Raw genomic sequence first — 10,470 nt, forward strand, 5'->3', positions numbered from 1 at the left:
TGGCACTGCTCCCTACATTATTCCTGCAGCTGTCGTGCTGCAAAAATCTTGTCCGTTGTGTCCCGTAGGGGACAAAATCCGCACTGTGACTCCGGAAGGAGCTCCTCAGCCATGGGGAGAAGACAGTTGAGGAGGATTCTAGCGACGACTTGTTATATGCTAATACTGTTAGAACGCAATTGGTGCATGATGAACACATCTTAGTTCAGAAAAGCAATGTAATAAGATCATGGATAGGAAGTAATGCGTGACACCAAGCTTACCCAGCTTACCAAGCTTAATTATAAGCTGGCAGATTTACATTTTAATCAATGAGTCAGTGCATGATTACAGTTATTAAAGTTTTTAAAGTTAGTACTTACTCTCGCAGACATAACAAGATCATTCCAGCGCTTGCGGCACTGGCTTGGCTCTCGATAGTCATGGACAGCAGACAAAACCACCTCGGCAATCTCCGCCCATATATGTTGGTAAACACTGGGGGATGGTTTCCCATGCCCACCCTGGGTAAATTGGCTTCACCTCGTCTCTACCTCGTGGACCAAGGCAGCGTTAGCCTCGTCCGAAAAGCGCTTGGCCTTCTTCCTCCTTCCCACCTTAGCCACCTCAGCCACATCGCTTATCACTCCCTCCTCAATATCCATTGCTTTCTCTGTCTGTCCCTCTCTCTCTCTCCCTCCCTTCCTCTTCTGTGCATGCGCAGGTGACCACTGACCCCTTGAATCTCAGGAAAAGTGAAGTGCAGAAAAAAAAATCACGCATGCACAGAACGGCTGATGTTAAGTACACCGGCCTTGCACGAAAAAGAACAATACCGCCCATTTGCTACCGCTACCATCACTGCCCCTCAAAAAAGTTGAAACTAGTGGTTTTGAAAATGGGCGATATCCTGGCAGTTCTTAAAAGTGGGACATCCACTACCGCCGGAAATACAGCCCATATTTGGGCGGTCGCGATAGAAGTGGAAAGTCTAGCCCTTAGTATCAATAAAGAAGGTGGCTACTGTAAAATACAGACGAGGATTCAACCATATTTCAGTTTCTCGTTGAAGACTTGCCAAATCAGTACAAATTTAAATTCAAGACAGAAAAAATATTGAATTGAAAGATTCATTAAAAATGTTTTTAGGAATACGAGTCAATGCAAATTTAGTTTCATAAACCTGTGCTGTTCTCCTCTCATTATTGTGACATCGGGGTATAAATCTGTCTTGGGTGGTAGTGCAAAATGGGCAATAGTGAATAAAAATGAGCCCTCATTCTATATTAATTTTAAACAATTAGCGAGTGATCATAGATTGTTGCACTTGATGATTGTGCATTCTATTTATATTTTCATTAGGGAGAGAGAGCTAATCAGAGAGATGGGGCTAGAACCTCCACTCTTTTTGCCTGCTTAACACCCACTTAATGAACATTTTACCACCAAAATGACGGAAAACACCCATATAGCGCCCATTTTGGCACAAAATGGAAACTGACAGGCATTTTTAGGAAACTTATCACCAAGCGTTACTTTCCCCATGTGCTTAATGCTGAATATTAAAAATATTATCGCCCACCCACTTTTTGGGGGCAGAATCAGCTGGATGGGCAAATTCAACGGCCATAATATCGTCGAGCTTTACTTTCAGCACGGAATTAACACCGCGATTCAATATTAACGCTCGCCGACTGTTTTTTGTCGTAAAAAGCATATTTACCGAAACTAGCGGCCATGGAGACCACCCATCGTCAATTTCACCACCTCGCGCACATTTCGCCCACAATATCGCTCGCTCAAAAAAACGGCCACAAAAAGTGGATCACATGTCACGTCCTTTTAAAGGCTGCTGTGCTTCAACCTCTCAGTGGAGTTCGGATGTACTCTGGAGGTCGTTGGAGTTGATGTGAACATCTCTAAAAACATCTTGACCACACTGTGACTGATTGGAATTGAAAAGGTGTGCTCGTCGGGACATTCCTTGTTTGTGAGCAATCGGTGGAAAACAGAGAGCTACTGCAATGGGACATGTCCTTTCTCACCCTCTCTTGGTGACCAATTACATGCAGCAAACTCGACATCACTGAAGGAGCGCTGCACTGCATTATGTGCCCAATGTACAAAGTGACAGACAGATGAGGATGATGACGTTACACCCCCCACAAGTACAAGGAGAAGCATTCTTACCTCGACTTGACCGACACCACCTGCCTTCGGAGACTGCACTTTTACAAAGAGATTGTCACTGAGGTATGCCAGCTGATAAGGACAGACCTGCAGCCTGTCAGCACCATCAGAACTGCACCAGAACTGCACTGTGCGTCAGGTTCTTTTCAGGCCACAGCTGGCTAGATTTGCAGACTTTCTCAGCATGCCACACATCGCTGCATTAGACAGGTCACTGAAGCCCTGTATGCATACAGGAGGGACTTGATCAGCTTCCCTATGACCGGGGAGGCACAGAGTGAGAGGGCTCTAGGTTTCTCCAGAATTGCAAACTTCCCCAAGGTGCAGAGAGCAATAGACTGTACGCACAACGTGATGCGGGCACCTTTTCAGGGTGCTGAGGTTTTCAGGAACTGCAAGGGATTCTACTCCCTGAATGTCCAGCTGATTGTCGACCACCAGCAAATTATACTGGCAGTGAATGTTCAATTTCCGGGCAGCATCCATGATGCAAACATTCTGCGTGAGAGCACTGTATCTGACTTGTTTAACAATGAGCCACAAGATTAATGCTGGATGCTTGGGGGCAAAGGACATGGCCTCACCACCTGGCTGATGACCCCCCTGCATGACACCCACACCGAGGCCGAGAAGCAATACAATGAGAGCCACAGAGCAACTCGCAATATCATGGAGAAAACCATTGGAGTGCTGGACCACTTAGGAGGCGAATTCCAAAACCACCCTGAGCAGTTAGCTCAATTCATTGTGGTCTGCTCCACGGTACACAACTTGGCTATCAAGAGGAGACAAGAATTGCCTGATGAGTCTGACAGTCCACCTCACCAAAGAGAGGAAGAGGAGGACAAGAGGGCGGACGCTGACATTGGCCCAGACAATCAGGCTGACGCTGAAGCCATGCCCCCGCCCCCCTGTAGACTGCATGAAAGGGCTCATGGTGGCATGATAGCTGCAAGAACCTTATGTCAGGAGCTCATCAATGATCGCTTTGCCTGAAAGAACATTGTTGTTATTTACAAGGCTGACACACTAATGGGTGTGCAGGTCATATATCAATGGTGGGCATCACCTTGGTGACAGTTAAAGTTTACGTTGATTGAAGTTAAGTGTGATTATACCCTTTGATGTTAAGGAATCACCGGCGTGTAATGGTGCAATGTATCTGAGCCAATGAACTGCAAGGTTTTGTTAAATAAAAAGCATTTAAACTGAACATGAGTCTGAAATCATCAGTATTTCTGTACAAACCAACCCTTCTCCACCTCCCCCCACTTCTACCCTTCCCCTCCTGACTCCAAGCCGCCTGGCCGAGGAGGTCCTCAGGCGATGTTTCATTGGCGGGGTGGGGGACGGGGGTGGTGGCAGCCGAAACGCTGCTTGGACGGATACGGGAGAGGAAGCTCCCGAGGTGAGGGCGAGCTTCGAGCCATAAGCAAGATGTTTCTGCTGGCTATGTGTGGTTGGCAATGGGGGTGCGTCACCTTGGGGTGCAGTGCGGCGCTCCGGGACCACTCGGAGCCCTCTGCCACCAGTGTTCCTGGCTACCAGCTCCAGGGCCTTCTCCATCCCTTCCATTTTGTATGTTATTTGTTTAGTGGGCTTTTTGCTGCTGGTGAATCTCCGTCGTTCCTCCCACAACAGCCAAACAAGCACACACCACAGCCACACACACTTTCACTGCCTCTGAGCTCCCTCCCTCTCTGTCTCCTCTTCTGCGCATGTCATGATGACCCTTGACCTCCTGAATCGCGGGAATCAAGCCTTGCCATGCCGCTGCTAAGGACGGCCACACTTTACGGCAGAGGGTCCGAAAAATGTTATGCTACTGCCCATTTGATATCGCTCGCGGTAACGCCCATTTTCAGAAATGTAAACTAAGTGTTTAGAGAATGGGCGAGAAGCTGGTGATCTGAAAACCCTTTTTTAACGCCCATGCCCGAAATAACGCCCATTTTTCGGCGATAAGCTCAAAAGTGGAGGTTCTAGCCCATGGAGCCTGCAACTCACTCATAGTGGGGTCAAGTTTCCAGATACCAGCTTTCGGATATGTAACAAAAAAACTTTGCAACAGCTAGCTGCTCCTTTAAGTGGAGATCCTGGGACCGAAATTCAATCTCTCAAAAATGCCTCTTACTGCTGGAAAGCGGTGGCCACGTGGCAGAGTCAAATGGCCAGCGATTTGAAGTCGAATGGCCGCCGCTCGCAAAAATTCACCGCGGTGCTTTTTCTGGTGGTCCCCACTTCTGCCTCGCTGCTGCCGACCCCTCCTAAGTGCGTCATCAAAACACCACTGCCGATCTCCCGCGCCTCAATCGAAATTCACCGTAAGTATCTTCGAGCCGCCGAGCGGTGCCCCTGACAGTGCACTCTCTTCACTGTATGTATGACATGACTGTGCGGCGGCCATTTTAATTTTTTTGTTGGCCGAGTGCCTGGTCTGCCCGACAATTATGCCCCCAGATTTGGCTGGGCCGCCAACAGGAAGCCTGGCATTCCCTCTTGGCACCCCCAGGCCACTCGCCCAGCCGACACCCTCCCTGGTGGCCCAGTGGACCTAGCTAAAAGAATCGCAGAGTTCGCAGCATCTCTCCCTTTTAAGTGAAGGGGAGACTCTGTCCTGCCTCCACCTCAGCCCCTCTACTGTGTTCACTGCCGCACTACTGCCCCCAATATGACCGACTTCCCATCCGCTCGAAAAAAAATGACAACGAGCTGAATTTCGCGCAAGAGGCTACCTCATCTGCAGCGGTGGTGAAAACACATCAACAGCGGTAGGTGCGACCCGTTTCGGGCAGAGCTGAATTTCTACCCCCATATTTCTTTGCAAGGTGATTCATTAATAAACTCATGTGAATGCTGCTTTTTGTTCTTAAATACTTTTGGGCGCCAAAATTGCCCCTATTTTGCACTCCCTTAGTGCCGCTGTGGCCAATAACGGGCCGGAAACCCCTTTTGCCCGGGGGCTGGCGGCAGTGGCCCCACGACTGAAATTCCCCCTGAGACTTTGGGGACGATTGGCAGTTAGCGCCGTGCCATGCATTTTGTGCTGTAGGTCGAGGTGCACACGGCGATGACGTCATCGCCATGCGCACCGACCTGACACCGCCCTACGCCATCCTCTTTGCACCCTGTGGGATGCCAGGCCAGCGTGGGGCGATGTCTGTGCCAGCTTCATGGGGCGCTGACATCAACCCGGGGTGCCCCTTAAAGGGGAGGGTTTGTGCATCCCAGTTCGCCATGTTTTATCGTTGGCCGATCTTCTCGTCAGCCTGACAATGGTGGCACTCGTTTTGACCAGGCCGTCATAATGCAGCCCAACATTGCCTTTTGTACACCTGGTCTCTGGCTTGGTCGAAAATGCCCCTGGTAGCCCAGTGATGCTCACCAAAGGGGCTGCACAGTCCGCAGCGACCCTCCCCTTTAAATTAAGGGGTTGGAGCACCCGATACAGCGCTCAGCCTCGTTTCCGGGTCACAAAGCGACAATTTCATGCTGGGGCAGGGCCTCTGCCCCGGGCGTTAATTGACCCAGGCTGGGAAGGTGAGTATCCACAGATGGGCCACGGTGCAATTTCAACCCCTTGAGATTTTGCAAACTACTAATAGCAAAGTCATGATTCTCACAGTTTAGCACCTTAACAAGTAAAAAATGGCCCCTACAAGAAATGAGATAATGCCAATGCATAGGTGCCCAACACTGTTGAAGATTAAGACCAGGAGTGCATCAATATTTGGCTCAAGTGTACATACCCTCAATCCACATGCCTGGAGAAGACAACACCAGAAGGTGAGTACTGGGTATTAACTGTGGAACGTAGCAGGAGATCAGGAAATGGATTCAAGATACAATAAACAGCAAAAAACAACATAAGAAGGACGTAAAGTGCCTACAGGAGAAATTTGTGAGGGAACTGTTTGGCAATCAGTCTGGCGAGAATAGCCAAGGCTGAATAAAGCATCTTGGAGTGTATCCTTCCTTCTTTTAAATAAGGCTAGATTTTACTATTTTTGCGAATATTAGTAAACAGAAATAGAAAGCACAAATGAAGTATCTGTTTGTCATGAGTGTTGCTCTCAGGATGTATACCCCTACAAAATAGGATTAGTTAATAAGCAAAAGGTAAGGAAAAAAGCACAAAGAACTAGATAAACTAGAAACGGTGCCATTGTTTCATATTAATTGTGCTGAACTATCTGATTTCATTTAATTTAAATTAAAGCCTTGTTCTAGGAAGCGGTGTATCTATAACTGGGAGCCTGTGACGAGCACTATCAAGCAGACATACAAAAGTGTATCTTTTTCTCTGTACTGGATTATTCAAATTCCAAAGTATTGCTATATCACACATTGTATGCTCCTTTTAAAGCCAGGTGCCCGCAAATGTACAGGGACAAAACTATCTGTGGAACATTATTAATCAGCAGTGCAAAGCACTCAAGCAGCACAGAGGATTAGTACATTCATTTATTGAGAGTGGTTTGGAGAGGCCAAGAACAGATCAAAAGCATCCTACTCCACAAGCCAAGGTATGATATTCAATGGCCGTTCAAAGTGAAGATGCTGAAGCAGCAAACTGACTGTCATGTTTTGGGGCTTTTTCAACGATTGTTCCATTGAAAGGACTTGGAAATTAAAGATATATTCAATAAACGAGGCAGGCAAAAAGCAGGAAACCATAGACCAGTTAGCCTAACATCTGTCATTGGGACAATGTTGGATCCACCATTAAGGAAGCAGTAGCAGGACATTTGGAAAAGCATAATTCAATAAAGCAGAGTCAGCATGGTTTTATGAAAGGGAAATCATGTTTGACAAATTTGCTGGAGTTCTTTGACGATGTAACGAGCAGGGAAGATTAAGGGGAGCCAATGGATGTTAGGTATTTGGATTTCCAGAAAGCATTTGATAAGCTACCACAAGATAAAAGCTCACGGGGTTGGGGGTAATATATTAGCATAGATAGTGGATTCGTTAACTAACAGAAAACAGAGATAAACAGGTCATTTTCTGTTTGGCAAACAGTAACTAGTGGGGTGCCGCAGGGATCGGTGCTAGGTCCTCAACTATTTGCAATCTATATTAATAACTTGGATGAAGGGACCGAGTGTAATGTAGCCAAATTTGCTGATGACACAAAGATGGGTGGGAAAGCCAATTGTGAGGAGGGCACAAAAAATCTGCAAAGGGATATAGACAGGCTAAGTGAGTGGGCAAAAATTTGGCAGATGGAGTTTAATGTGGGAAAATGTGATGTTATCCAATTTGGCAGAAAAAATAGAAAAGCAAATTATAATTTAAATGGAGAAAAATTGCAAAATGCTGCAGTAGAGAGGGACCTGGCCTTGTGCATGAAACACAAATTGCTAGTATGCAAGAATAGCAAGTAATCAGGAAGGCAAATGGAATGTTGGCCTTTATTGCAAGGAAGATGGAGTATAAAAGCAGAGAAGTCCTGCTACAACTGTACAGGGTATTGGTGAGGCCTACAGTTTTGGTCTCCTTATTTAAGAAAGGATATACTTGCATTGGAGGCTGTTCAGAGAAGGTTCACTAGGTTGAATCCGGAGATGAGGGGGTTGACTTATGAAGATAGGTTTTGTAGGTTAGGCCTCTACTCATTGGAATTCAGAAGAATGAGAGGTGATTTTATCGAAACATATAAGGTAATGAGGGGGCTTGACAAGGTGGATGCTGAGAGGATATTTCCACTCATAGGGGAAACTAAAACTAGGGGACATTGTCTCAGAATAAGGGGCCACCCATTTAAGACTGAGATGAGGAGCAATTTTTTCTCTCAGAGGGTTGTAAATCTGTGGAATTCTCTTCCCCAGAGAGCTGTGGAGGCTGGGTCATTGAATATATTTAAGGCAGAGATAGACAGATTTTTGAGCGATAAGGAAATAAAGGGTTATGGGGAGCGGGCAGGGAAGTGGAGCTGAGACCATTATCAGATCAGCCATATTCTTATTAAATGGCAGAGCTGGCTCGAGGGGCCTACTCCTGTTTCTCTATCTTAAGTTCTTATGTGCTTATTAAGACTTGTGTCATAAATCAAAATATTGACATAAGTTGGACAGATCTTTATAGTTTTCCACAGTTTGCTGTATTTTTTAATGGAATGTAATATTTTCTAGTGTTAGGCAATAATATAAATGGTCGAATAAAGCATTATTTATTGCTTTATTAATGAACTATAATAAAAATGTTATTAATTTCTCTCACCACCCAGTCTCTCTCACCCCCCAGTCTCTCTGAAGCCCCCAGTCTCGCCCCCTCAATCTCTCCCACCCCCCACAGTGATCTCTCTCCCCTCCACAACGATCTCTCCCCCCCAGCCCACAGCGATCTCCCCCCCCGGCAGTGATCTTCCCCCCCACAGAGATCTCTCCCCCCTCTACAGTGATCTCTTCCCCCACACAGCAATCTCTCCCCCCTCCACGGTGATCTTTCCCCCTTCGCCCGCCACAGCGATCTCTCCCCCCTCCCCTACAGTGATCTCTTCCCCCCTCCATGGTGACCTCTCTCTCCTGCACAGCGATCTCTCCCCCCTCCCCTACAGTGATCTCTTCCCCCCTCCATGGTGACCTCTCTCTCCTGCACAGCGATCTCTCCCCCCTCCCCTACAGTGATCTCTTCCCCCCTCCATGGTGACCTCTCTCTCCTGCACAGCGATCTCTCCCCCCTCCCCTACAGTGATCTCTTCCCCCCTCCATGGTGACCTCTCTCTCCTGCACAGCGATCTCTCCCCCACCCCACCCACAGTGATCTCTCTCCCCTCCACAGCGATCTCTCACCCCCACCCACAGCGATCTCTCCCCCCTACACGGTGATCTCTCTCCCCTCCACAGCGATCTCTCCCCCCCCGCCCACAGTGATCTCTTCCCCCCTCCATGGTGACCTCTCTCTCCTGCACAGCGATCTCTCCCCCACCCCACCCACAGTGATCTCTCTCCCCTCCACAGCGATCTCTCCCCCCCCGCCCACAGTGATCTCTTCCCCCCTCCATGGTGACCTCTCTCTCCTGCACAGCGATCTCTCCACCCACCCCACCCACAGTGATCTCTCTCCCCTCCACAGCGATCTCTCACCCCCACCCACAGCGATCTCTCCCCCATCCACAGCCGATCTCTCCCCCCCACAGCTGATCTTATGTCATCAGTCTCTAGCCTCTAGTCGGTGCCTCTCGGGGGGTCGGAGCTTGACAGCCGCGCGTGCATGCGCGCAACTCGGGAGCCGAAGATTTCCACATCGATAGGTTTCCTCCGCCGGCCACCGCCCGCTGCACTCTGCTCCCACTACCCCAAGAAAAGCGGGATGAAATTCCCGCCCACTTGGCCCCAGCGGTACCGGGCAATAAAAAATGATGCACCACCCGAGGACCGCCGAAAAACGGCTGGAACTTGTGTTTCACCAAATTCAGGCCCCTGAATATTCAGCTCAAATCACAAGGGGATATCATTGTTACCACTTTGGGTCATGCTATCATATAGGTAGATATTAGATTGCCTCAATGTGCGACATACACAGGGTTGTTTGAGATCACTGAAGAGCAGGCCTGGATTAGTATCAATAACATATGCAATATGGAGCACAAGAGGCTGGAATGAATGTAAAGATCCTTCTCAAGTATCATTTCCTGTATCTAAGAGAAACATACCTCAATCTCTGATATCCATAATGTGCTGCAACAATGATTGGCTGTTGTATAGTCAATATCGAGTGAACGACAACCAATATGTTGGCTTCTATGGGAGCCTCAGTAAATACCCAGGGAATAGCTCCAAAATACGAACCTCTGCAGGTTAATATGGGGGACTTTGGTGGTGGGTCTCGGCCCCATTGCTATCTCCAGCCTGCTGTGTAGAATGAATTTCCCCTGATTGGGTTTGTTCAGCCTGCCCAGTGTATTTCCTGGTTGTATTTTACAGTCTCTTGAACACTCTTGAACACTCTTAGTTCAACTTAACTCTATTTATTTGGGAGATCTCAGATAGCCAAGTGGAGCATAAGATGACATTCCTTCACAGACCCTCTCTCTCAATACAACTCCCTATACCTCCTAGCTAGAGGATGCTATACATTATCCAGTAATACCTTTCCTTTCATAAGAAACAAAAATGAATTAGCGTTCGTGTTATGAATGTAAACCTGTAAATACCATGTCTAACCACCAGAGGGCTTATCCCCTGGAGTCCCAAGGGATCCCACAATCCCTTAAGAGCACCTGGATATAAGGAGGCCTCACAAGCTGGAGAGGGACTCTGAGATCTGTAATAAAGGACTATGGTCACACCTTACTTT

This window comes from Pristiophorus japonicus, chromosome 1 (genome assembly GCF_044704955.1).
Source record: "Pristiophorus japonicus isolate sPriJap1 chromosome 1, sPriJap1.hap1, whole genome shotgun sequence".
NCBI classification, from domain to species: domain Eukaryota; kingdom Metazoa; phylum Chordata; class Chondrichthyes; family Pristiophoridae; genus Pristiophorus; species Pristiophorus japonicus.